The 26,047-nt window shown below is 38.0% G+C and overlaps 1 long non-coding RNA gene across 1 annotated transcript in view; it reads right to left on the bottom strand.

The window, feature by feature from the left end:
- Positions 1 to 22,976: 22,976 nt before the first annotated feature.
- The window catches only part of LOC132513910 (uncharacterized), a 128,696-nt gene continuing 125,625 nt past the window's right edge, over positions 22,977 to 26,047 (bottom strand). The window contains exons 2-3 of the long non-coding RNA XR_009538573.1: positions 24,975 to 25,220; positions 22,977 to 23,064 (exon numbers count right to left, since the gene is read on the bottom strand). This is a non-coding gene — a long non-coding RNA (uncharacterized LOC132513910). The remainder of the gene's footprint in view (positions 23,065 to 24,974; positions 25,221 to 26,047) is intronic.

Below are 26,047 nucleotides of genomic sequence, written 5' to 3'. Positions count from 1 at the left end.
TCTGACCTCTCCTATTTCTCCACAACTGTCCACTCTTCATCAAACCTAGCATAAAAATACTAAGGTCTAACTATTTCTTTAGGTCTTCATTCCTTTATGAAGGCTTCCATGTCACATAAAAATTATATTAAATACATTTATATGCGTATCTCCCATTAATCTGTCTTAGTTTAATTTTGAGACCCAGCCTGGGATCCTAAGAGTCAAGGAAAGCATTTTCCCCTCCTACACTGCCATGAATCCTACACCCTCAAGGAAAGTAATTCTGCCGATAACCTGAGGGAACTTTGGAACAGATCCTTTCCTAGCTGAGCCTCTGATGAGAACCCACTCCTGACTGACGTCTCGATTGCAGCTTTGTGAGACACTAAGCAGAGGATCTAGCTAAACTGTACCTGGACTCCTGAAACACAGAAACTGTGAGATAGTAAATGCACGTTGCTTTAAGTTGCTAAGTTTGTAGTATTTTGTTATATGGCAGAGAACATTAATACAGACAGAACTGTGATCTTGCTTTTAGGTCATAGAGATAACTAACACTCTAAAATACTTCAGTCATTTTGGATAATTATGTCATGTCTTTGAAAAAAATATTTTTAAAAGTATTGCATCATTGGATCAAATAACTGTTTTGTGTTAATATGTTTGTCATACAAATCCTTGTGGCCTATACTTATCTGATGGAATGGGCCAACCACATAGGACCAGCCTTATCTTTACTGAATGAACTAATTTACAAATAAACCCATGCTGGTCTCATTTCTGCTCCCCACTCAATAAGCCAGGACAATGGGACCATCTAAATAGCTTAACTATAAATAGCTTAAAGTGTACAGACCAATTTACCAAGAGAGTTTACTAACCATCTCTCCTGGTCCTCATCCGAAGTCAGTGAGAGAGGAAATTTCCCCATGTTTACAATGAGGAGCCTGAGGTTGAGAGAACAAACTAAAATCATATCACTAGTAAGTGGCAAAGATGGGACTCAAACCACCAAACAAATCAGGAAGACAATGCACTGTTCATTTTATTCCATCACAGCTACCAGTACAGGAAATCAAGTGCTCTGTCCCTGCATTTTTCCCTGAGCCAGCAGAGCCTTTCGAAGCAGACTCTGAGCTGAGGTAGCTCCCCTACTCATTCCTTCACAGGAAGTTTAAGCCAGCATCAATGCTCTCCTTTCAATTAGAAACAGCTACAAGCAACGTGCGTACAAAAGGGAATGAACAAAAGGGAGTATCTCCTCCAAGGAACTGATTTAGTCAAAACCATTAGCAATGTTCCAAGCACTGTGCTGGGTACTGGGAATAGCAAAATGAGGAAGAACTGTTCTTTCTACCCCCTTCTCCCCCCCCCCCCACACACACACCACTACCACCACCACCAGGAGCTTTTAGTTTAGGAGACAGAGACTTACATTATTTCAATTTGATGCGAAGAGTCCTAAGACAAGGCACTAACTGTAAGGGTACTTTAGGACCACAGTGGACCAATGAAGCTACCCATGGCTTTCAGGGAAGTCTTCTGACAGACGGAGCCTTAGTGGAGGTCTGCAAAGGCAAGTTAAGTTTCAATTATGTGTTCCAGGCAAAGGAAATCAGTAAGCAAGGTATGGAAGCAGGAAGCAACTTGCAGTGAACAGGAATGCTCAGCAGTTAAGTGTGAATAATAAGTGAAGCACGAGGCATGAAGTAGTCAGAGAGTAGACAATAAAAATCATAGCTTAAAATATTAAGCTAACCCTAACCCTAACCCTAAATTGCATGTGTATATGCCATATACCAGGCTCTGTGGTTAAGAGCCTTACCAACAGAAAATAATTTAATTCTAATAACACCTGACATAAGCACCGTTAGCACCTTCATTTCTCAGATGAGGAAACTGAGGCTGGGAAATGTTGAGTAACTGGCACACGTTCCCATGGCTAATAATTGGCAGAGTTGACATGTGAACCTATTTGATTCCAAACCCTTAGTCAAATCCCACACTGCTCTTCTAGGTAGGAGACAGGTCTGAAGAACACTGTACTTCATCTTAGCCAATAGCGAGGGTCATAAATCTTTCTGAAATGAAGGACCAGATCATAAATATTTTAAGCTTTGTGGGCCATATGGTCTCTTGCAACTACTCAACTCTACTGTTGTAGCAGGAAAACAGCCACAGACAATACAGAAATGAATGAGCATTGATTGTGTTGCTATAAAACTTTATTTACAAAAACAGGCACCAGAATGGGTTTAGCCTATGGGCCATAGTTTGCCAACTCCTGAAATATAGGAAACCATTAAAGGGTTTTAAGGAAGGAATGGATGTGATCAGTTTTGGATAATGCTGTTCTAACAGTCTGGTTCATGCCAGAAACACTCTCAGGCCATCCCAGTCTAGATGAAATGGCTGCTTCTAACAAGTGTCAGCAACTGGGACTCTGTGTCCTCATACTTTCACTTCTCATTCATTTTATCCCTTTATTCTACAAATATTTATTGAGGTCCCATCATGATCCAGCCACTGTTTAGGCACTAGGGATATAAGAACAAACAAAAATAAAGTTGTTTCTCTCATGATGCTTATATTCTAGTGGGAGGAAGACACACACACACACGCACACACACACACACAAGCAAATAGATACAGTATGTGGGTTATAAGTGCTATGGAGAAAAGAAAATCAGAGCTAGACAACACCAGGAGGGCCAATTTTATATGAAGTAATCAGGAAAATCACTCTGATAATGGGATATTTAAACAAAGACTTGAAGGAAATGAGAGAATGAAATAAATATATTAGCAAGTTTAAAACCCATCATACCTGGACCATTTGAGAAATAGCAAGGGCGTTGATGTGGCTGAAGTTGAGTAAAGATGAGTGGGGTGTGACAGGAGATGTGGTCAGACAGGTAGCCAAGGGTCATATCAGAATAAGAAGGTCAAACAAGGGATATTTAAAGAGTTTTGGGGCCTAATTTAAGATGTGACTTTCAGTGGCGGCCAAATTGGGCTTGGGGAAATTCTGCGACATAATAGCTTAGTATTGGTGGACACAGCGTCTTGAAGAAAGCCTTGATAAGTACACTGTTGTTTGGTAAATGAATTATTTTCCAGGAGAGCAGACTGTTGTCTCAGGTAAATTGACTTGCAGGAATTTCCTGAAGCAAAGAGTGAAGCTATTTATTGGCTTCTAGTCCTTGGTTTATAGTCTTTTCTTTCCTGGGCAAGGTCTTCCTGTAGCAAATAACTAAGTCATGTTGACACAGGTGATCTCAGTTCTTAATCCCAACTGCTGTGTCCTGTTGATGTAAGTAGACACGTCTCACATGTTTAAAAACATATTGCATCATGATATGTGTAATTATGTTTCAAAGTACAAGAAAGAGACTGCAATTTCTGAACACCTATGCTAGGTACTTTTCATGCATCATCCAATTTAGTTTTCTCAAAAATCCTATGAGATAAGTACTACTTTCCAAAATTATAGATGAGAAAATTGAAGCTTGCAGAGTTCATGTGCCCACAGTCACATAACCAGAAAGCAACAGAGCCAGAATTAAAATTCAGGTCTTATTTTCCTCCAAAATCCACATTGCAAAACCATTGCAAAACATTACCTCCTGGAAAACAAAACAAAAAGCAGCTCATTTCCAATTGTTAAATTAATTAAACAAGGAGGCCATTAGACTGATGTGGCTCTGATGCCAAGGCGCCTACATAAGCAGACCAAAACCTCAGCCTGTGAATGCCTCAAGGTTACAGAACTGAAACCTAAGGACAACCAATCACAAGCAGCCAACTAGGCTTTAAGCTACAGCCAACCAATAATTTCCTTAGTTTGCTTCTGTCTTTTCTGTCTTTTCTCCCTCAGCTTCTGTCAGTGGAATGCTCCTAGCCATTTCCGGTTTGGCACTGCCTGACTGGAATAGAATTTTTGCTCAACTAAAGTCTTAAAATTTGTATGTGCCTCAGTTTATCTTTTATAATTTATTTATTTTTGGCTGCGTTGGGTCTTCGTTGCTGTGCGCAGGCTTTCTCTAATTATGGCGAGCGGGGGCTACTCTTCGTTGCGGTGCACGGGCTTCTCATTGTGGTGGCTTCTCTTGTTGCAGAGCATGGTCTCTAGGCGCACGGGCTTCAGTAGTTATGACGAACAGGCTCAGCAATTGTGGCTCGTGGGCTCTAGAGCACAGGCTCAGTAGTTGTGGTGCACAGACGTAGTTGCTCCACAGCATGTGGGATCTTCCCAGGCCAGGGCTCGAACTCATGTCCCCTGCATTGGCAGGCGGATTCTTAACCCACTGCACCACCAGGGAAGTCCTCAGTTTATCTTTTAACACAATCTTTCAAGGAAACTAGTCTGTGATTATGTGAAATGTCTCAATCCTAGGTCTAGAAATGCAAATTATCTAGTAGAAATGAGAGAAGTTCTGAGAGGAACCTAGTTAAAAAAGCTGGTCTCCCTCACAGAAATTAGTGAGTGGTTGCTATTTGGAAAGTGTAGGGAAGGAAAATCTCTTTTCTCTCTCCACTGGGACCCCCCCGGAACAAAAGATAGATTAACAAGGGGAAAGCATACACATTTATTTAATATGTTTTACATGACTCTGAAGCCTTCATAAGGAAATGAAGAAATGGTTAAAACTGAGTGTTTCTGTGCTAGGTTTGATGAAAATTGGACGGTCATGGAAAAATAGGATAAAGATTATGGGGTAAGTACAGTAAAATGGGCAAAATTTTGCAGGGCCTGTTCTTTTGGATTCCTCTCTGTTCCTCTCCATCTTTGGAGGTAAGGATGCTCCTTTCCTCCAGGTAAAGGGAGGGCACCTTCCACATGAGGGTTTTACAACATGCTACAGGGGAAGATCGGAAAGTCCTTACTGCACCTGCCATTTCTCAAATTCCTTCAGCTTGAAACACCCAATATGCCAAGGTGACATATTGTGGGGTAGCATTCCTGAACCCTGTCAAATGAAAATATAAGGGGAGGTACAAAAATTGAAGAAGAATGGCATCTGTTGTTTGTTTCTGTAGATAATAGAGGGAGGGGTAGGGCCTAACAGGTAAAAAAAAAAAAACACAAGCTACGTAGTTCTTTATGGAGTAGGGGAGAGGACAATCAGAATGCAGTGTTAGATAACAGTAATTATTTTATTTTATTTTATTTTATTTTATTTATTTATATTTTTGCGGTACGCGGGCCTCTCACTGTTGTGGCCTCTCCCATTGCGGAGCACAGGCTCCGGACGCGCAGGCCCAGCGGCCATGGCTCATGGGACCAGCCGCTCCGCGGCATGTGGGATCTTCCCGGACCGGGGCACGAACCCGTGTCCCCTGCATCGGCAGGCGGACTGGCAACCACTGCACCACCAGGGAAGCCCAACGGTAATAATTTTAAAAAATAATAATAGTAATTTATAAAAAATAGTACATAATAAAATAATACAATATAAATGATAATGTATTATATCCTTACAGTGTGCTAAAATCTTCACATATTTGTCTCATTTAACCCTCACCTTCACCCAGTGAGGTAGGAATTACTGTGGTCCCTACTCCCCAGATGAGGAAGTTGAGGCACTGAGTTTCTGGTCCCTCACCCTAGTCACAAAGCCACCAGAAAACCTCAAATAGAGGCCTGCCTAGGCTCAATGCTATGCCTTCCAAACACTAGGTCAGGTATGCCCTAACTCTAGACATGAGATCTGAATAGAATTGTCAGAAACGAAGGCTCTTCCCACAGTCAAGTTCAAATATGCAGCTGCACTGATGCATTTTAACCTCCAAAAGCATCAATCACCAGAGGAAGAAGCACAGGGGTAGTCTGCAACCCTGCATTTCAAGTACACTTGGAAGGTGATTTCAGCAAAGATTTTTAAATCTAAATCAAGTAAGACAAGGAAACTGGGATGAGCCACAAAATTTAATGTAGGAAAAGGGCCACAAAAGGAGACTTTTGCATCTCTTTGGGGTTTCCTTGTGTGTGGCTGGAAATGGGGAAGAAGGAGACCCTAAAGGGAGCTCTGTGTGTGATATAAATGACCACAGCTCAATGCTTAGGAAGACATCTTAAAGGGATAAATTTCCTCCTTCAGGGCCAGAGGGGATCAGAATAGTATTACTATTACACTGAGTGCTTACTGCATGCCAGGCACTGACAGGGTTCTAAGTGCTTTACATACATTATCTGATTTGATCCTCACGACACCTCTGATGACACCTCTGATGAGGCACAAGTAAGAAAATCAGCCTTGCTTTAGAGAATCAATGGAGAAACAGCGTAACTTAAAGGTGAGTTACATGAGAGGAAAACTGCTGCATTTTCACAAAATAAAATTAGGAAAATAAAGACAAATGTCTGTTGCTTATGGATTTCTATATCTTCATATAATTGCTGGAGAAAGGGATTTTGAAATGTACCCATATTGAATCGCACCTATTACTTTTCAGTTATTTATTGAAATGAGAAACTATTGTATCACATGCTACCCGCTCCCCCAAATTGAATGGCATTTCTATCAGACCAATGGTTAGGGATTTTTTAAATAAAAACAAAACAAAAGAGGGACAAAACAAAACAAACTAAAAACACCTCAAGGTCTCTAAACCGTTTCTGGATAAATGAGTGTTCTTTAAAGTATCTAAGTAAATACTGAATAAAACTCAAGCAGAGAGAGAAAGAGAATATATATCTTTTTATAACTATAGAAGTGATCAGGGATATATTGCATATGCATAGAATGATCTTTTTATCTTATACTGAAAAACTAAGGCAAAGAGATATTTCTTCCCATATGAAATCAAATCCCACCCTTACCCCAAGGAAAGGAAATGTAAAGTGAAGAAAATTCCATTTTAAACAAAATCGAGAAGCAGCCACAAAGCCAAATGCAGTGTAATTTGAACTTAAACAGGGGTAGATGCCAAGATAGACGTAAAATTCTGCAGACATTAGGGAGTAACTGATAATAATTATCGAGCATGTACCACATGCCAAAAAATGTTCTAAGTGCTCACTAATTTAATCCTAACAACACGGAGGCAGGTACTATTACTATCCTCATTTAGAAGCAATGAAACAGAGAATATAACATGCCCAAGATCACACAACTACTAATTATAAGAACTAGAGTTAAAACTTTGGAATTTGAGTAGAGCACAAAGCTCGCCAAAAACAAGTGGAATATAAAAAGAAACGAAATTGAGTTATTTGTAGTGAGGTGGATGGACCTCGAGTCTGTCATACAGAGTGAAGTAAGTCAGAAAGAGAAAAACAAATACCGTATGCTAACACATATATATGGAATCTAAAAAAACAACCAAAAAAAGGTTCTGAAGAACCTAGGGGCAGGACAGGAATAAAGAGGCAGACGTGGAGAATGGACTTGAGGACACGGGGAGGGGGAAGGGTAAGCTGGGACGAAGTGAGAGAGTGGCATGGACATATATACACTACCAAATATAAAATAGATAGCTAGTGGGAAGCAGCCCCATAGCACAGGGATTTGCAATGACCTAGAGGGGTGGGATAGGGAGGGTGGGAGGGAGACGCAAGGGGTGGGATATGGGGATATATGTATATGTATAGCTGATTCACTTTGTTATACAGCAGAAACTAACACACCATTGTAAAGCAATTATACTCCAATAAAGATGCTTTTTTTTAAAAAAAAGAAGAAGCCTGTAGCACAGAGGTTTTACTGCAAGACTCCCAGGTCAATCTTGTCAGCCCGAGCTGCACAATCCATGTAAACCCATTCTGAGATTCTGGATTTAAATCCAAGCAGGCTAAAGTCTCTGTGTGCCCTTCTCACACAGTTCTTCAGCAAACATACGGTCTATAACACAGGTCCTGCAGCATATTTTGAAGATAGCTTTTATACTGTTCAACCCAAGACAGATTGTTCACAATGGCGTTGGCTGGTCACTGGAAAATAATGCAGGGAGGTGGGCGGTGCAGGGAGCCCTCCTTCACTCTTTTAGCCAAAGACATGAAATGTTTAAATATAGCAAAATGAAACGTTTAAAACTTGAAAAGAAACCATGAGAGACAGAGAGAGAAAACAATGTCATCTTCCCTCATGTGAAGCAGGCTCTGCATGAAATGAGGGATTCCCACTGAAGGACAGCAGAATATGCCACCCCCAAATATGCCTCTGTGGCATAAGGGTTATCTTGAACTGATAACAACAACAACAAACAGCAGACAAAGGAGAAGCTCTGAAAACTGAATAGAAGTTACCCTTTTGTAAGAGACATGTACATTTACAAGGGAAATCTCCTTTGTAATCACGTCTTCCTCTCGTACCAGGAAGAAGAGGATGACTAAATCTCTAGAAATTCATCAATGGGAAAGGACCTAAATCTGCATAACAACCTTCCCCTTGTTTACCATGCTTTTCCTGATAACCTACCATAACTGCCCACCCTCAATATCATTTGTCTTTAGCTGAAGAAAGCATTTAAGGTGGTTTCTTGGGCCATTTTAGGGAGTTACTCAATTTTTCTGGGTATCTCCCATGTACACAGGAGGTATATGGGTTATTAAACTTCTGTTTGTTTTCCTCCTGTTAATCTGTCTGTTATTGTGGGAAGCTTGGGGAATCTCAGCCCGGAACCTAGAAAGGTAGAGGGAAAATTATTTTTTCTCCCCTACACCAACAATAGGAAGAGGGTGAATGCTGAACAGGTGCAACAATGAAAACTGTCCACTACAGCATGTCTCAGCAGTCCATAGCAGCTGAGAGCATGGGCACTAGAGTCAACAGACTGAAGTCAAATATTGTCCAGTATTTATTGGCCAGCCTGTGACTTGACTTCTTAATGGGGGATTCCACCAGAGAATTAAGCCCTAAAGCAATCAATGGACACAATGCATTAGCTTCTCTCCTTTGTACCTAGAATAGTGCTAGCTATGTGCCCTCCTTGGAAGAACTGAGAAAATAGTCACTCAAATCTTTTTTTTTTTTCCTAGGGCCTAATTCTCTCACTAAATCCCTTATGAGAGTGGTTACAGGCTGAATAAATCATTTACCCTTTCTAAGCCTGTCTTTTCATTTTAACTTCTAATGTGGGGGTAAAATTTTTACCTTGTTCATATTTTTTAAAGAGGATTGAATGAGCTAAGACATCTAAAGCCCATAAAACAGCACAAGACACGATAAAAAATGTCACTGTTATCAATATCACATGCATATTTGTATTTTCTGCTTCTTCTACAGGTGCTCAGTAAATAGTTGAGGAATGAACAGATGTATGCACGCATAGAGATGATCAGTAGTGGACAGACAGGAGGCAGAAAAACTGTTTGGAACCTGATGTAATAATAAGAGAAAAAGATAAAGAGGTTTTTGAAACAGGGGGGACAGTAGTGAAAGTGGAGAGGAAACAGGTTTCTGAAATGTTGCTCAGATAGTTCCACAGGACTTGGAATCTGACAGGGTATGGGGAGTGGCAATAACTCAGAATTGTGAACTTCGATAACTGAATGAATGAATAGTGGTGTCATTCATAGAACGGGAAAAAATTCCAGGGGGAGGTGATGTACTGAGTTTAGGACATTTGGGTAATTAATCTGAAAAGGAATCTGAAAGAGTGGATATTTATTCAAAAAGATCTCGTGTTTAAACCCAAAGAATCCGCCAATCAGGATTGAATCAATCAGGATTTCAAGAAGGGTGCCACATATAGTGGTTTGGTTGTATGGTTGCAAGTCACAGAAACAATTCTAAGTACCTTAGGAAGAAGTAGCAGGAGTGTACAGGAATTTATTTTTGTAATATAGGAAAATACTGTGGAATGAATTGGGAAGAATATAGCAGAGCCTCAGAAAGAGATTATAGTTCCAAAGGAAAGCCATCAGATATGCAGGAAGGACTGCCTCCTGGTCTTTTCCTTGTGTTGGCTCCTTATTCTTTACCTGAGGATCAGCCTTTTCTGCTACCCAGGCCACATACTGGGAGGTGGCCATGCCACCGATAGCAGGTGTCAGTGTTCTACCCAGCCTTCTCCAATCCCCTTTTGTCCTTTTTGTGGATCCCTTGGTTTTGGTATACTTTCCCTTCCAACAGTTAGCACCTGTGACTGTTTAGAGGACAGCCAAGGGACACTGAAGTCCTGTTTGCTGGATGTAGCAGAAATGGAAGTGCCTGGGAATTTACATTCCCCCACCCCCAGCCCTTAGCCAATGATAATGGCTGAAGGCATTTGAATGTCATGCTTCCTTACCTCAAATCAGGAAAACTCCACAGCATAACATATTCCGGGGTTCTGCTGTGGGATTAGATTGAGTTGCTCTACCCTTTGTGGGACTTTCGCCTCCTCCTTTTTCCTACCCTATTTCCATCTGTCCCTTACTGATTTTTCCTGTGCACCCTTATTTCATGATTTATTTGCAGATGTATCCTCATTTCAGAGTCTGCTTCAGGGGAACTCAACTATTATGGTTTTAATTGTGTCCCCCCCAAAATATATGTTAGAAATAAGATCATTGCAGATGTAATTAGTTAAGATGAGGTCATTATGTTGGACCCTAATCCAATATGACTGGTGTCCTTATAAAAAGGGGAAATTTAGACATGAACATACATTCATAGAAGGAAGACACAGAGGGAGAGGATGGCCATGTGACTAAAGTGATGTGTCTACAAGCCAAGGAATGCCAAAGACTTCCAGCAAACACCAGAAGCTAGAAGAGGCAAGGAAGGAGTCTCCCCTAGAGCCATCGAAGAGAACACGGCCTTGATTTCAGACTTCTGGCCTCCAGAATGTAAGAGAACAAATTTATGTTGTTTTAAGCTATCCAGCTTTTGGTACTTTGATATGGCAACCCTAGGAAACCAATACACTAATCAACAACACCCCTGCTCCCAAATTTTTACAACTCTTCTCTTTAAGAGATCAGCATAGACTGCCACTAGATTCTCTCAGCTCCTATTCTCAATTCCCAGGGTAGGGATTCTAATTGAATCACCCCATCCTTCAACTGTATCTAGGGGATGGAGTAGCACTGTACAAACATCAGTGTTGTGACTAAGAGGAAACAGTTCCCATAGAAAAGGGGGAGCATTCTTTGTCCCATGGAATGGAGAGACATCCCCAAACTGACCACTACAAAGAGACTTCTCAGAATGGAATTTTCCAGTCCTTCATACAGTCCTAATGACAAATTGGCACGTATCCAACAAGAACTGATGAAGGAGTTTGGTTATTTCTTCAAATTCAGAAGATGTTCCAAACTTATAGGGTTTCCAAAACATGAGATTTGAAAAAGCCTCAGAGTTGATTAATATTGCCATTTTGCTTCCCTGACTTGGCTTCTCAATGGCAACAATGCATGCTACAGAATAACATTAATTCAGAATGAACAACAAATCCTGCTGTGCAGTGAAACACAAAGTCAATTTATGTCAAATGTTTCACAGAGTTTGAAGCATAGTAAACAGAAATCTTACCCATGTATCTATGACTTTACTTAGCAGAACAGTATTTTCTCTTTTAAACCTACTCTAACAAGGAGAAGAAAAGAAATGGAGTTAGGGGAAGTTTGTTTTTTTGTTACGACTCAAACTGAAAGCAGAACAGTTTGCACACTGGCTCAGAGGGCGAATTTCATTTCCACTATCTCAGAAGCAGCCAATTTGAACCTGATTCAAAGTTGATTGTTTTCAAGCAGTTACTAGCATACATGTATTTATTAATGGACAGACACCGAGTCTCATTTTTCTTCTACTTCTCTACTAATCTAGTTATGAAATATGATGTTCAGCATTCTGAACATACGTGCAATGAGATGAAGTGTAATTTTCTTATTTCAATATCCATCCAACTTTTCTTTTTAAATAACATTTACTTTCACTTTTAGGGCAGAGGAATTTCAAACAAGGGAAACTGGCTACTTGAAGTTTCCTCTTGAGCAGAGAGAGGTAGTGGCTTTCTGATAGACAAAAGAAACAAACAGATCATTAGCCAAACACATAACCACCCTCTCATCCCAAATAGTAAGAAGAGGAAAAAAGCTTCAAAATTATACTTTATGTAAAAATATTGGCAGATGTAATCATCATAATAAAACTCAGGTTTCTTGGGTGAAATCACCTGAGTATAAACAGGGTCAGTCAAGAAATCAGACTCACTCTCTCACTAAAAACAATTTTAAAATCTAAATAAAGTTCAAACTTCTTAAAAGTATTAAATAACTGACAATTAGGAAACTGTCAAGCTAAATGTAAGTGAGACAGAAAACCAGAGCCAGGCCTTTCATGATTTGCAACCTACATCACCCAGGTGGTGAGAAAAGCTTCAAGAATTTAGATTAAAGTGGTTGAGAACTAATAATTTCCCCAAGCTTTATGTGGAAGTAGATGCAAATCCTTTGTGTATGAGTCATATTCATGCTAGACATCAAAGAGTTCATGTAAATAATTTTCCAAAAAGTGAGCAGCTTGTAGTGAATAAATAAATAAATAGATAATAGGCAACACAAAGAAACACATCACAGGGAATAAGAATCAGTAGAAAAAAAACAGTCCACAGAAATTTAGGCCCCTTCCCCTAGATTACAGATATTTCCATTATCAAAAGCAAATTTTAAAATACTAAATGGAAGATGTTTAATAAAAGACAAGCTTGGAATAATTTGCAGTGTACAGAAACCTATACAAAATGGCCAAGTGTATTTAATGAAAATTTAATAATTGAATTTAAAGCATAGAGTCCCATACAGGATAAATCCAAGGAGAAACACACCAAGACACATATTAATCAAACTATCAAAAATTAAATACAAAGAAAACATATTAAAAGCAACAAGGAAAAAACAACAAATAACACACAAGGGAATCACTATAAGGCTAACAGCTGATCTTTCAGCAGAAACTCTGCAAGACAAGGAGTGGCAGGACATATTTAAAGTGATGAAGGGGAAAAAGCTACAACCAAGATTACTCTACGCAGCTAGGATCTCATTCAGATTTGACTGAAACATTAAAACCTTTAAAGACAAGCAAAAGCTAAGAGAATTCAGCACCACCAAACCAGCTTTACAGCAAATGCTAAAGGACCTAGGGACACATACAGACTGAAAGTGAGGGGACAAAAAAAAAAGATATTCCATGCAAATGGAAATCAAAAGAAAGCTGCAGTAGCAATTCTAATATCAGACATAATAGACTTTAAAATAAAGACTATTACAAGAGACAAAGGAGGACACTACATAATAATCAAGGGATCAAACCAAGAAGAAGATATAACAATTATAAATATATATGCACCCAACATAGGAGCACCTCAATACATAAGGCAAATGCTAAAAGCCATAAAAAGGGAAATCGACCGTAACACAATCATTCTAGGGGACTTTAACACCCCACTTTCACCAATGGACAGATCATCCAAAATGAAAATAAATAAGGAAACACAAGCTTTAAATGATACATTAAACAAGATGGACTTAATTGATATTTGCAGGACATTCCATATAAAAACAACAGAATACACTTCCTTCTCAAGTGCTCATGGAACATTCTTCAGGATACATCATATCTTGGGTCACAAATCAAGCCTTGGGAAATTTAAGAAAATTGAAACTCTATCAACTATCGCTTCCGACCAAAACGCTATGACACTAGATAACAATTACAGGAAAAAATCTGTAAGAAATACAAACACGTGGAGGCTTAACAACACTTTACTTAATAACGAAGAGATCACTGAAGAAATCAAAGAGGAAATTAAAAAAAACACCTAGAAACAAATGACTATGAAAACAAGATGACCCAAAACCTATGGGATGCAGCAAAGGCAGTGCTAAGAGGGAATTTATAGCAGTACAATCCTACCTTAAGAAACAAGAAACAACTCAAATAAACAACCTAAACTTACACCTAAAGCAATTAGAGAAAGAAGAACAAAAAAAACCCAAACTTAGTAGAAGCAAAGAAATCATAAAGATCAGATCAGAAATAAATGAAAAAGAAATGAAGGAAACAATAGCAAAGTTTAATAAAACTAAAAGCTGGTTCTTTGAGAAGATAAACAAAATTGATAAACCATTAGCCAGACTCATCAAGAAAAAAAGGGAGAAGACTAAAATCAATAGAATTAGAAATGAAAAAGGAGAAGTAACAACTGATGCTGCAGAAATACAAAGAATCATGAGAGATTATTACAAGCAACTCTATGCCAATAAACTGCACAACCTGGAAGAAATGGACAAATTCTTAGAAAAGCACAACTTCCCGAGACTGAACCAGGAAGAAATAGAAAATATGAACAGACCAATCACAAGCACTGAAATTGAGACTGTGATTAAAAATCTTCCAACAAACAAAAACCCAGGACCAGATGGCTTCACAGGCGAATTCTATCAAACATTTAGAGAACAGCTAACACCTATCCTTCTCAAACTCTTCCAAAATATAGCAGAGGGAGGAACACTCCCAAACTCATTCTACGAGGCCACCATCACTCTGATAGCAATACCAGACAAAGATGTCAGAAGAAAAGAAAACTACAAGCAAATATCACTCATGAACATAGATGCAAAAATCCTCAACAAAATACTAGCAAACAGAATCCAACAGCACATTAAAGGGATCATACATCATGATCAAGTGGGGTTTATCCCAAGAATGCAAGGATTCTTCAATATACACAAATCAAACAATGTGATACACCATTTTAACAAATTGAAGGAGAAAAACTATATGATCATCTCAATAGATGCAGAGAAAGCTTCTGACAAAATTCAAAACCCATTTACGGTAAAAACCCTCCAGAAAGTAGACCATATATGACAAATCCACAGTCAACATCGTCCTCAATGGTGAAATACTGAAACCATTTCCACTAAGGTCAGGAACAAGACAAGGTTGCCCACTCTCACCACTATTATTCAACATAGTTTTGGAAGTTTTAGCCACAGCAATCAGAGAAGAAAAAGAAATAAAAGGAATCCAAATCGGAAAAGAAGTAAAGCTGTCACTGTTTGCAGATGACATGATACTATACATAGAGAATCCTAAAGATGCTACCAGAAAACTACTAAAGCTAATCAATGAATTTGGTAAAGTAGCAGGATACAAAATGAATGCACAAAAGTCTCTTGCATTCCTATATACTAATCATGAAAAACCTGAAAGTGAAATTAAGAAAACACTCCCATTTACAATTGCAACAAAAAGAATAAAATATCTAGGAATAAACCTACCTAAGGAGACAAAAGACCTGTATGCAGAAAATAATAAGACACTGATGAAAGTAATGAAAGAGGATACAAATAAATGGAAAGATATACCATGTTCTTGGATTGGAAGAATCAACATTGTGAAAATGACTCTACTACCCAAAGCAATCTACAGATTCACTGCAATCCCTATCAAACTACCACTGGCATTTTTCACAGAACTATAATAAAAAATTTTCACAATTTGTATGGAAACACAAAAGACGCTGAATAGCCAAAGCAATCTAGAGAAAAAAAACCGAGCTGGATGAATCAGTCTCCCTGACTTCAGACTATACTACAAAGCTACAGTAATCAAGACAGTATGGTACTGGCACAAAAAAAGAAATATTGATCAATGGAACAGAATAGAAAGCCCAGAGATAAACCTATGCACATATGGTCACCTGATCTTTGATAAAGGAGGCAAGAATATACAGTGGAGAAAAGACAGCCTCTTCGATAAGTGGTGCTGGGAAAACTGGACAGGCACATGTAAAAGTATGAAATTAGAACACTCCCTAACACATACAGAAAAATAAACTCAAAATGGATTAAAGCCCTAAATGTAAGGCCAGACACTATCACACTCTTAGAGGAAAACATAGGCAGAACACTCTAAGACATAAATCACAGCAAGATACTTTTTGACCCACCTCCTAGAGAAATGGAAATGAAAACAAAAATAAACAAATGGGACCTAATGAAACTTCAAAGCTTTTGCACAGCAAAGGAAACCATAAACAAGACGAAAAGACAACCCTCAGAATGTGAGAAATTATTTGCAAATGAAGCAACTGATAAAGGATTAATCTCCAAAATTTACAGGCAGCTCATGCAGCTCAATATCCAAAAAACAAACAACCCAATCCAAAAATGGGCAGAAGACCTAAATAGACATTTCTCCAAAGAAGACATACAGATTGCCAACAAACACATGAAAGAATGCTCAACATCATTAATCATTAGAGAAATGCAAATCAAAACGACAATGAGATATCATCTCACACCAGTCAGAATGGCCATCATCAAAAAATCTAGAAACAATAAATGCTGGAGAGGGTGTGGAGAAAAGGGAACTCTTCTGGTACTGTTGGTGGGAATGTGAATGGATACAGCCACTATGGAGAACATATGGAGGTTCCTTAAAAAACTACAAATAGAACTACCATACGACCCAGCAATCCCGCTACTGGGCATATACCCTGAGAAAACCTTAATTCAAAAGAGTCATGTACCAAAATGTTCATTGAAGCTCTATTTACAATAGCCAGGACATGGAAGCAACTTAAGTGTCCATCCACAGATGAATGGATAAAGAAGATGTGGCACATATATACAATGGAATATTATTCAGCCATAAAAAGAAACGAAATTGAGTTATTTGTCGTGAGGTGGATGGACCTAGAGTCTGTCATACAGAGTGAAGTAAGTCAGAAAGAGAAACACAAATACCATATGCTAACACATATATATAGAATGGAAGGAAAAAAAAGGTCATAAAGAACCTAGGGGCAAGATGGGAATAAAGACGCAGACCTAGTAGAGAATGGACTTGAGGATATGGGGAGGGGGAAGGGTAAGGTGGGACGAAGTGAGAGAGTGGCATGGACATATATACACTACCAAATGTAAAATAGATAGATAGTGGGAAGCAGCCACATAGCACAGCGAGATCAGCTTGGTGCTTTGTGACCACCTAGAGGGGTGGGATAGGGATGGTGGGAGGGAGGGAGACGGAAGAGGGAAGAGATATGGGGACATATGTATAAGTGATTCACTTTGTTATAAAGCAGAAACTAACATGCCATTTTAAAGCAATTATACTCCAATAAAGATGTTAAAAAAAGAACAATACCACATGTTCCAAGAAAATAATCAGTACTAGATTTGTCAAAGTTTTTACTCAATTCTACATATTCAAACATTATTCCACTGATACTGTTCAACCGTCTAGTTTCCTAAAGTCATCTATTCCTAGAAAAAAAATAGTCCTGGAAATTCTGCATCTTAAGTTCCATACAGGTTGAGTCTCCCAGGTATCTGACTATAGTGGTGACATCAGCATGTATCCATGAGTTTATTCCCTCAAACCTAACTACATTAAAATAGTCAAGAGTCTCTGTTATCAAGTCTTGTTATCTTGGATATTTTGTTCAGAAATATTTGCCAATTGGCAACTTTTGGCTTTGGTTTCAGATAAATGTGAAGTGAGAGCAGAAATCCCTGATTGACGAAACTATCACTTTATTCCTGGAACTCTATCAGAGTGAGGAAGAGTGAAATCTCTTACTGGGGCATAGTTCTAATGCATGTGGACCTCCCTGTAACATTTCATACCAACTTAGTTGATTATTATGAACGTAAAAATATGTTATGGTAGCAGAGTAATTGCTGGATTTAGAACACCTTAGTATCTCTCCTGTAAAATGTGTGTCATAATCACTAACATTTGATAAAAAATTTTAAAATCTCTCTAAAATCTGGGAATACATTTTTTTGAGAAGTCAATGTGTTAAGTCGCCCCTTGCACAGGAATAAAAGTGGGACTCTATACATATTAAAGGAATTAACCACTGTTAAAAATATCTTTGTTTTACAGCACTTGTCTTGCAGAAAATTAACCTGGGGGTGGTTGCTTCTTCTTTGATTTGATGGTTTTTCCGAATTTTGCACCCTAGTAAAGGACAACTCTTACCATTCTGTTGAGCCAATTAAGAAGATAATAAGCATACCAAGCAAACCCAATTACTTCTAACACCCCTTCTTGTTCATGAGTGCCACTTTCTGGTTTACAAGATGAGGAGAAATCTTTTGGTGCTATCTAGCAGCTGTCTTGGGAGCAATGAATACGGTTAGAGTGTAAAAAACACCTCTTCAATCGTATTATTCTGAATTTGAGGTCTGAACTCAGAGGGAAGCAACATCTTAATAGTTTTCAGATGATAGTTCACTTGTTCGAGGACAAGAAAGGTCCAGAGAGTAGCAATACCATATAAAAACCATAACAGAATTTTGTTCATAATAAACATTAGGAATTTAGTTCTTCATGTCAGGTGTTTACAGTTGTCTACAGTTATGGAATTCCCCAAAGCATAAATAGCATAAAAATTAACAGACTCTTTTGAGAATGCACAAGCAGGTTGAATGAGGCAAAAATCACCTGCCATCTGGGTAGAATACACTGAAAGCAAATAGTAACTTTTATTGCTTCACATTCAGAACAGACAGTACTCTAATGACATTTTATTTTGTCTTCTGAGCTACCAGTATAGGCATACCTCATTTTATTGCAATCCTCTTTACTGCGCTTCACAGATATTGTGTTTTTTACAAATTGAAGGTTTGTGGCAACCTTGCATTGAACAAGTCTATCAGTGCCATTTTCCCAACAGCATTTGCCCACTTTGTGTCTCTATCATATTTTGGTAATTCTCACAATATTTTATTTATTTATTTAATTTATTTATTAACATATTTATTGGAGTATAACTGCTTTACAATGGTGTTTTAGTTTCTGCTTTATAACAAAGTGAATCAGCTATACATATACATATATCCCCATATCCCCTCCCTCTTGCATCTCCTTCCCACCCTCCCTATCCCACCCCACTAGGTGGTCACAAAGCACCGAGCTGATCTCCCTGTGCTATGCGGCTGCTTCCCACTAGCTATCTATTTACATTTGGTAGTATATATAAGTCCATGCCACTCTCTCACTTCGTCCCAGCTTACCCTTCCCCCTCCCCGTGTCCTCAAGTCCATTCTCTACATTTGTGTCTTTATTCCTGTCCTGCCCCTAGGTTCTTCAGAACCATTTTTTTTTTAGATTCCATATATATGTGTTAGCACATGGTATTTGTTTTTCTCTTTCTGACTTACTTCACTCTGTAGGACAGACTCTAGGTCCATCCACCTCACTACAAATAACTCAATTTCGTTTCTTTTTATGGTTGAGTAATATTCCATTGTATATATGTGCCACATCTTCTTTATCCATTCATCTGCGGATGGACACTTAGGTTGCTTCCATGTCCTGGCCATTGTAAACAGAGCTGCAATGAACATTGTCTCACAATATTTTAAACTTACTATATTTGTTATGGTGATATGATCAGTGAACTTTGATGTTATTATTGCAAAGATTTAGACTCCTCAAAGGCTCAGATGATGGTTAACAATTTTTAGCAATAAAGTACTTTTAAAGTAAAGTATGTACATTTTTTAGACATAATGCTATTGCACACTTAATAAACTACATAGTGTAAACATAACTTTTATATGCACTGGGAAACCGAACAATTAGTGTGACTCTATTGTGATATTCACTTTATTGCAGTGGTCTGGAAGGCAGCTATGCTAAACACTATACCACCAGCGCGTCAATTGCAGCGGTCTGGAACCGAATCTGCCAATTCTCCAAGGTATGCCTGCATTTCCTCTCACATAAACAAAATTTTTAAATAAATAAGTAAATAAAATAAACATGTATGTATACAATCATACTAAAAAATGAAAGATTATCATTTTTTGAAAATTTAAACTTCAGCTTTTAACATTTGTAAACATATAAGAAAGCACTTTTTTTATATAGGCAAATATGTTTACATATAGGTGAGAATATGTAAATTAAAACTATTATTTGGTGACCAATTACTTTGCTCTTTTTGTCTCTATTCACTTTGATTTCTTTAAAAATTTTCCAAGGGGCTTCCCTGGTGGCACATTGGTTGAAAGTCCGCCTGCCACATGCCGCAGAGCGGCTAGGCCCGTGAGCCATGGCCACTGAGCCTGCGCGTCCGGAGCCTGTGCTCCACAACAGGAGAGGCCACAACAGTGAGAGGCCCGCGTACCGCAAAAAAAAAAAAAAAAAAAAAAAAAAAAAAAAATTTCCAGGTAACCTAAGATTATTAATTAACTACACCATTATAATATTTATAGAAAGACTTAAGTTGCAATTGCAAGATCCTTAATAAACTGTGAATTAATTAAATAATAATGCAATCACTGTTGATATTTAAAAAAATAACTTATCAAAAATTATAACACAATGAAATTTTATTCACACAGTGCAAGTAGAGTAGTTCCAGGGTTTATGTATTTTGAAACATTGGCTGGAAGTCACAAGAACAAAAAAAATCAGAAGGATATTAGTATAATTCAATTTAGTTGAGCATCTATGTTTATATGTTCCTAAAATTTTTCTGTCAGTAATGATCACTTTTCTGACCCATAAGATAAGTATAGGAAAGTCCCACTCAGACTATTTTGTAAGAAAATAAAATTAAACACTGTAGGGCTTCCCTGGTGGTGCAGTGGTTAAGAATCTGCCAGCCAATGCAGGGTACACGGGTTCGAGCCCTGGTCCAGGAAGATCCCACATGCCGCGGAGCAACTAAGCCCATGCTCCACAACTACTGAGCCTGCGCTCTAGAGCCCATGAGCCACAACTACTGAAGCCCACGCCTAGAGCCCACAAGCCACAGCTACTGCGACCACGTGCTACAACTACTGAAGCCCGTGCGCCTAGAGCCTGTGCCCCTCAATAAGAGAAGCCACCGCAATGAGAAGCCTGCGCGCCGCAATGAAGAGTAGCCCCCGCTCGCCGCAACTAGAGAAAGCCAGCACACAGCAATGAAGACCCAACGCAGCCAAAAATAAATAAACTAAATAAATTTTTTATAAAAACAGTCTTTAAAAAAAATTAAACATCGTATATACTTTTTATATCATATTCTACACTGTAATAAAATCAGAAAGAACATCTGATTTTACCTTTTTAAATTAATTTTTAAAAATGAAGACATTATTTTTTAGAGCAGTTTAAGGTTCACAGCAAATCTAAGAGACAGGAAAAATACAGAGATTTCCCATATATCCTCTGTTCCCACACATGCGTAGCAGCCCCCATTATCAATATCTCCCAACAAAGTGGTACATTTGTTACAGCTGATGAACTTACACTGACACATCATAATCACCCAAAGTCCATAATTTACATTACAGTTCACTCATAATGCTATATATTCTATAGGTTTGGACAAATGTAAAATGATATGTATCAATCATTACGGTAACATACAGAGTATTTTCATTGCCATAAAAATGTACTACGCTTCCTCTCTTCATTCCCCCAACTCCTGGCAACCACTGACCCTTTTACTCTCTTCATAGTTTTGCCTATTTCAGAATGTCATATAGTTGAAATCATACAGTACTTTGCATTTTAAATTTGACTTTGTTTACCTAGTAATATGCATTTAAGTGGCCGCCATGTCTTTTCATGGCTTGATAGCTCATTTCTTTTTAGTGCTGAATATTACATTGTCAGGATGCACTACAGTTTATACAATCACTTACTGAAGGACATCTTGGTGGCTTACACGTTTTGGCAAATATGAATGAAGCTGTTATAAAGATACATGTTCAGGTTTTTGTGTGGGCATAAGTTTTCAGCTCCTTTGGGTAAATACCAAGGAGAGTGATTGCTGGATCATATGGTAAAAATATGTTCAGTTTTGTAAGAAACCTCCAAGCTGTCTCCCAAAGTGGCTGTACCATTTTGCAGTGCCACCAGCAATGAATAAAAATTCCTGTTGTTCCACTGACACTTGGTGTTCTCAGTGTTCTGGATTTTGGCCGTTCCAGTAAGTTTGTTTTAATTTGCATTTCCCTGATGACTTATGATGTGGAGTATCTTTTCATATGCTTATTTTCCATCTGTACATCTTCTTTGGTGAGATGTCTGTTAAGATCTTTGACCCATTTTTAATCAGGTTTGTTTTCTTATTGTTGAGTTTTAAAGATTCTGTATGTATTTTTGGATAATAGCCCTTTATCACATGGGTCTTTTGCAAGTATTTTCTCCCAGTCTGTGACTTGTCTTCTCATTCTCTTAACATTGTCTTTCATGGAACAGAAATTTTTAATTTTAATGATGTCTAGCATATCAATTATTTCTTCCATGGATTGTGCCTTTGGTATTGTATCTAAAAAGTCATTACCATACCCAAGGTCATCTAGGGTTTCTCCTATGTTATCTTCTAGGAGCTTTATAGTTTTATGTTTTACATTTAAGTCTGTGACCCATTTTGAGTTAATTCTTGTGAATGGTATAAGGTTTGTGTCTAGTTTTATTTTTTTGGATGTGGATACCCAGTTGTTCTGGCACTCTTTGCAGGAACACTATCTTTATTGTATTGCCTTTGCTCCTTTGTCAAAGATCAATTGACTATATTTATGTGGGTCTATTTCTGAGTTCTTTATTCTGTTCCATTGATCTATTTGTCCATCATTTTGCCAGTGCCACACTGTCTTGATTCCTGTAGCTTTACAGTAAATCTTGAAGTCAGGTAGTGTCCAAATTTGTTCTCTTTCAATATTGTGTTGGCTATTCTAGGTCTTTTGTCTCTCCATGTAAACTTTAGAATTAGTTTATCGGTATCCGCAAAATAACTTGCTGGGATTTTGATTGAGACTGCATTGAATCTATACATTATGCTGGGAAGAAGTGACATCTTAAAAATATTGAGTCTTCCTATCCTTGAATGTGGATTATCTCTCCATTTATTTAGTTCTTCTTTGATTTCATTCACCAGAGTTTTGTAGTTTTCTTCATATAGATCTTGTACATATTTTGTTAGATTCATACCTAAGTATTTCATTTTTGGGGTGTCAATATAAATGGTATTGTGTTTTTAATCTCAAATTCCACTGTTCATTGCTGGCATATAGGAAAGTGATTAACTTTTGTGTACTCACCTCGTCTCCTGCAACCTTGCTAAAATCTCTTATTAGTTCCAGGAGTTTTTTGGTCAATTCTTTGGGGTTTTCCACATAGACAATCATATCATCTACAAACAAAGACAGTTTTATTTGTTTCTTTCTAATCTGTATACATTTTATTTCCTTTTCTTGTCTATTGCATTAGCTAGAACTTCCAGTATGATTTTGAAAAAGAGCAGTGAGAGGAAATATCCTTGCCTTGCACCTGATCTTAGTGAGATACTTCAAGTTTCTCACCATTAAGTACTATGTTAGTTGCAGGGTTTTTTTGTAGGTGTTCTTTTCTTTTTAACATCTTTATTGGAGTATAATTGCTTTACAATGGTGTGTTAATTTCTGCTTTATAACAAAGTGAATCAGCTATACGTATACATATATCCCCATATCTCCACCCTCTTGCATCTCCCTCCCACTCTCCCTATCCCACCCCTCTAGGTGGTCACAAAGCACCGAGCTGATCTCCCTGTGCTATGCGGCTGCTTCCCACTAGCTATCTATTTTACATTTGGTAGTATATATAAGTCCATGCCACGCTCTCACTTTGTTACAGGTGTTCTTTATCAAGTTTAGAATGTTGTAAATATCTTTTAAAACAAATGTAATAATAGTTTAATTTGTATATGACTTACTACAAGAGTAAATTTATAATTCTCTAATATTTGTTTATTATGTAATATTAAAACTATTCTAATTTTGCTTAAAAGTCTTCATTTAGAACATTTTCTTGAAATTGGCCTGATACCAATGTTCATTCCATTGTTTCTTATCTTAGTAGCCTAAAGTTACCTAAAATTTAATTGCTCCCTTTTGAGCACACTTTTTTCTTTTTTATTTCTCCTTTTTTTGTGTATGAGTTCTTGAGACTATTCTAAATATGCATATTTAAATGTACATAAGCTAAGTCCCTAGACTAATTAAATATGTCCTCCATTAAATATGATAAATTTAACAATCTTGTTAATTTCCTTCCAGATTAAGCAATTTAGTTTCACAAAATTACATAACTAAGGAGGTGGATCCCTTGATGTTCCACCCAGATCCCCTCTCATTGAAGGACTTGCCCCAGCTTCTGGGAGTGATACAAGCATGAAGCCCACAGCTGTCAAAGATATCTCAGCTGTAGGGAGCCACAAAGTTACTCCCACTACCCTGATCCACGTGGAGATATAAATGTGCATCAATCTTGGCCCAACAGGGAACAACTCCTATTCTAACTTCTAAGTGCCCCATAGGGTTGCCCAAAGTATCAGTATTTGTAGGGACTGCATTACAGTTTGGACTTCTCCCTTGATCCCCCCTACCTCCCATAGGTGTTGATCCCTTCATAGCCATCCTGCCTGCTAAACTCTATCTCTGGGTCTACTTCCAGGAGAACCAACTTGCAACAGTAAGTAAGTAAACAGTTTGCATTAGATAATATTATTTATATCTCCATAGGTAGTCCCATTTCTTAGTCTATTCCAGTCAATCCTCTCAGTCTTTATGCTCAGCACACAAAAACCCTGCCATTTTCTTTAACATCACAGAATAAGATAGTATATTTTCATGATATCAGCTGATCAGATTTTCTGTTCTTACTTCATCTCAAGATGGATCTCTCTGTTTGAACTAAATGTTCTCATGTTGCATACAAATGACCAATTCCTTCAATCAATTAAGTTTAATTTTTCAAAGGTATTTAAAGCAAACAGCTCTATATCTAAAATCTCTCTGGTCACACACACAAAGAATTTCAAATGACCATTTACAGACAGAGATTAACATGTGAAAAATTGCTGGGCAAATTACACAATTTTAGCTAAAAGAAAAATGAAAACAAGACGCAAAGTTTTTGCCAACAAAACACAGAATAAATTCCTGAAACCCAAAGAAATAAATGCATACCTACCCACCCCATCTTTGCTAGGGTCTTTGGTCATCCCTTAGTAATATAATTTAATACACTGACCGAAAGCCTGTGGAATTAAACCCAACTTACCTTTTCTCCAGTCCTATGACATCCTTCCAACATCAAATGACCTTTCCAGGCGCTTACAGGAGTGGCAGGGGTAGGGACATTCGACGTAATTGCCCAAACTACAGGGAAATCCAGTACTCTGGCTCCAAACTTCCTCTCCACGTTTTCAGTGTCATACTTGATGTGGTATAACTTGACTCAGAGCTGTTCTTGCTTCACTCTGGTAGGCTGTCATGAGTTGAGCTATCTTGGTAGGGCCTCCAAATTCTTAAGGAAAACATATATGACAAATTCATTACGTCAATGTTTTATTTTAAGTGTGATACAAGAGATTAGGCCTCTAAATTAGCCAAGTAAAAGATTTCACTTTTCATAGATATACAGGAAAAAAAGACTGATTAGGAAATCACTGTTAGACCAGATACAAGATGAAAAAGAACGCTTGCTTAGAGATGTTTAGACTGCTGCCTGATAGATAGCTGGCTAGGTTAGTAAATAACATTATCAATTTTTAAAATTTCATTTAGGTCTATCAGAACAGTCTCTAAACATATTATCAGGAATAATCATTACTTCCCTGAAAGAGTTTGGGAATCACATCACACTCAGTTTGAGTCTTCTTTTTCCTTACTCATCTCTAATCCAAATTCTCCTATCCATCAAGATACAATTCAATACCTCCTTTGGAGATGAAAATGGCATTCCAGGGAGGAGATGGAGGATAAGAGTGGAGAGATGTGGTTGAGAAGGGTGGGTATACAAAGATGTAGAAGAAAGAGGAGGCATGGCAGTGCAGAAGTCAGGATGGGATCTGCCTAAGTCAGGTGGGCATTGCTTACTAGGGACACATGGGAACATGATTCCAACAATAAGGAAAAAGTTACGCAGAGCCTACACATTTTCTCAAGTGGGAAAACTACTGTTCATTTCTTCCCCATTCATGTTCACTTGGTTATTGACTATGCAAGAGCACTTTATTCATGTACCTTCTAGGCCAGGGTAAGCCAGGGAACCTATGACCTGGTGTTTTCCTGGTCTCGTGTGTTTGTACCATAAAGGGGTAGCTATTTATGAGCTATTTACAGTTCTTTGAT

This window comes from Lagenorhynchus albirostris, chromosome X (assembly GCF_949774975.1).
Source record: "Lagenorhynchus albirostris chromosome X, mLagAlb1.1, whole genome shotgun sequence".
In the NCBI taxonomy this organism is placed as follows: Eukaryota; Metazoa; Chordata; class Mammalia; order Artiodactyla; family Delphinidae; genus Lagenorhynchus; species Lagenorhynchus albirostris.
Note: the sequence above shows the minus strand (reverse complement) of the source record. Positions and strands in the feature narration are given on the sequence as shown.